Genomic DNA, 3,842 nt, shown 5'->3' with positions numbered 1-3,842 from the left:
TATATACCCAGTAATGGGATTGCTGGGTCAAATGGAATTTCTATTTCTAGGTCCTTGAGGAGTCGCCACACTCATAGGCACAGGTTTTACTTTGATTTAAATAAGAACCTCCTCATCAATACCGTCTATGAAATATATTTCCTCTTTGAGTTTTTTATTCAATTTCTGGATAATTAAATAAAAAAAACAATATCTGAGTCCCTCTTTTTTAGGAGACATACATTCTTCTGTGTGATATGGAGAAGTGCCTATGCCTCTTGCTTACTCCACTCTTTCCTCAGGCTTAATATTCCACGACCAATGAGAAAATGGTTTTCCCCAAACCACGCATCTCCCTCAGGTTTTCAGCAGTTGATAATCTCCTGCGGAAGCAGGATGTCCTGGATAGTGTCTGAGAGTATCTCAGGGTGCTCCATGCCAGTCTGTAATCTGCCCATGTCTAGTTCAGCTGTGGTCCACACAGGCTTTACCCAGGAAGAAGCTGCCTGGGGTGAAACTCATACCTCATACCTCTCCCATATGGAAGTTAATGCATTCCTGGGAAGTTCATATGCCCAGTCCCCATCAACCATTCCAAAACCCAAAAAGCTCTGAAACTCAAGTTATTTTCCAAGTTTGTGGTAAACACATTTGAAGGTGAAACCTCACTGGAGATGTTATGTGGCTATTTTTTAAATTTGTATTTATTTCATTCAAAATAATTAATAGTCACCATGTTTTATTTCAAGGCACCACCACAGACCCCAGTGAGGGTGTTAAATAATACACAATATATGTAGTATACTGTCTTTTAAAATAAAAAAAGTTCCTTATTCCAAATTCCAAAACTGATTCTAAGAGTAAGAGACTGGTGACCTGAATTGCCCTTTCAGAGCAGCAAATGGGTGAGAGGAAGCAGAAGTGAAAAGAAATAACAACCCCTTTATTTGAACTGCAGTGTCAGTTGTGATATTTTCACAGTGATTTTCAAACATTAATGTGGACAGAAATCCCTTTGAAGAGCTTGTTAAAATGCACATTTTGATTCAGTAGTCTGATGTTAACCCTGAGATTTTTTATTTCCAACCAGCAACCAGTGATGCCATTGCTGGTGGGCTATGAACCACAGTTTAAAGATCCAGAGACCCAGAAATCTTTATTCTTGAGAAAATCCAGTGGCACAATAAAAGTCCAGTTTTTAACACCAATATATATTAATAGATGGAAAATAGAGGGTCCCTGAGGTAAGGAGTTTTGCCTAGTTTCACACAGCCAGAAATTATCAGAGTCAGGACTCAAACTTTGGTGTCTTGACCATCTGCCCATTCTTCCAGTGTGTCGCTTCACCAATAAGGAAGCACTGGAGAAGCAGGAGCAGTAGATACCATGCAGAAGCAGGAAGAATAGGAGAGGAGGTAAAATAATATTACAAAAATATTTCCCAGTGAAATTCATGCTGATTAGTCATTCATGATATGAGGGATGAGGTATTAGACAAGGAGAGAGGAAGCCCAGATGTTGAGCTTTATGTGTCTCACAACGGCAAGATGTCTCTGGCCCTAAGTGATTTCCAGCACACTTTACACCTCTGGCTTTCTATACTTCTACCGTAGTTGATCTATGAGAGGGGAACAAGACTCAATGCATTCTCACTTACTATTGCCTCTCTGTAACTAAGCACCATGGATGCTTTGTGTTTGTCACAGAGGTGGCATAATATGGTGGAGAGGAGTGCCTGGAGCCAAACTGCCTGGATGTGAATCTCACATCCAACACTTAATTCGTTGCGCAAACATAGGCTTGATTCTGAATTTCTTAGTGCCTTTGTTTGTTGGTCTTTAAAAGGGTGATAATAGTAGTATTGATCTTGTGAGGCTTTTATGGAAGTCAAAATTTACATAAGTAAAATGTTTGGAACAATGCTAAGGTGGCCCATTTTAACTGTATCTCAGAGCATCTCCTCTTACAGCAGGGCCAATTCTAAGATCTGGACTTTGTCACTTTGAAATATCTATGAAATATTTGATCATTGTTTGATTATGTTTCTCCCTATAAAGAATATTCTAGAGCAACTTTATTAATTATTTGGGTAATTAAGGAGGCTAAGGGTGAATTTTTATCATTTGTGTGCCTTGTATATCCTTACAAAGAGGGTGAGGGATTTGCTTTTTGCTACTGATTTTCATGATACTGGTGATTAAATCGTTCTCAGGATGGGAGGAGGAAGAGTGACAGTTGCCCAGAGATTATAGTGGATCAGGGTATCAACATTCTAGGAGCCCACCTCACCACTAATCCAGTGTGTTTGCATCTGGCTGTTCCAGGTGTTGACAGGTTATTATTAACACGCTCATATATCCCTCAGCTTCATCTGATCAGTTACCTTCCCTCTTTCAAATCACTTTTGTAGGAGGATGAAAGGGAAAGCCAAATGATTGAGGTGACAGGTCCTGTGGCTCATTGAAAAACTGTGTCAGATAGCTCTGCCAAAAGCTATTTTCAACTGGAAAGGAAACACCCTTTTGTGCTTTGTAATTCATGGGTGGACCACAAGAAAGTGAAAATAGCTGTGTCTATGGAACATTGCCACTTACACATAGCAACAGCCTTATTTACAGATACAAAAATCATTACTTCTTTCTGTTCCCTGAAGCATAACTTTAATGCCGGGGAAATTTCCTAGGATCACAAACATGCAAGGCCAAATCTTTGAGGTGGCTTCACTCCAACCTCCAAAGTTGGAACAATAACTCCGTGCACGCGATTTCAACGGCTTCCTTCCACAGTCCCCTCTGTCCCTTCTGTTCTCATTCAGAATAGATTTGGACAAGTACCAGAGTAATGGCTTGAAATTCAGTCATTGGCCTTGATTTATATCCACCAATGCCATCTAGATTTTTTTAAGCCCATCTCTGTGCCCATTGTATTTTGACCTGGTGAAAATATAGCGTCTTGTAAAAGACTGAGTCTAATTCTTTTTCCATGTAGAAGAAAAAATTGACTTTCCTATGTCTTCCAATGGGATCTCTTTCTGCAAGTTGAGAATGTTTATGCAGTACCTATTCATAATCCTGGTAGTAACCTTATAATACTTAACTGAGTTCCTACTATATGCCAGGCACTGTTGTAAGTCTTTCATATATATTAACTTTTTAATGTTTACAACAGCCTTATGGAGTAAATGATAGTCACCTTTTTATCATGTACAGAGAGTTCAAGTAACTTTCCCTTGGTCACACAGCTATTCAGTGCAGAGCTGGGCTGCATAATTTATTTGGTTCTAGAGTTCACATTCTTAGAGACCATACTACTTTATTTCTCTTTGCAAGAGGGGGCACAGGCAGAAAAAGCAAAAGACATACAACCCAAGCTCTTCCGCTCCTCCTTTTGTCTTACACTGTGTAGGTACCCCAAAAATACTATTTTAAATAGAGAAATACTATAATAAATAGAGAACAAACATTGAGTAGTCATTATGTTGCCTATAAGTAAGAGTATGATATTTCTGGAGAGCTAAACAGGGTGTTGTTTTATAACTTGGGGAAAAAATAGAGGGTAGGAGTGCTTCCTGAAGATCTATATTCAAGGTGCATTGCTTACCAATAACCAGTACTTTGAGCCATCCATATGGTTACCTATTAAAATAACAAGCCTGGTATATGAGCAGCCTGGGATAAGTTCTGCTACTTTGGAGTAGCTACCTAGCTGAAATTTAATTTCTCCACTTGCTAGTTGGATATTTGTTTGTTTCCCCCTTGGCTCTCCCTTGAGGAGGCTTATATCAATGAGGTACACAAAAGTAAAAAATCTAACTAAGAATAAGAAGAAAATATCAAGAAGAGTAGAAAGTTGAAACAAGGACC

The sequence above is a fragment of the Sapajus apella genome, unplaced genomic scaffold (genome assembly GCF_009761245.1).
Source record: "Sapajus apella isolate SASKATOON/1434 unplaced genomic scaffold, GSC_monkey_1.0 scaffold41, whole genome shotgun sequence".
NCBI classification, from domain to species: Eukaryota; Metazoa; Chordata; class Mammalia; order Primates; family Cebidae; genus Sapajus; species Sapajus apella.
Note: the sequence above shows the minus strand (reverse complement) of the source record.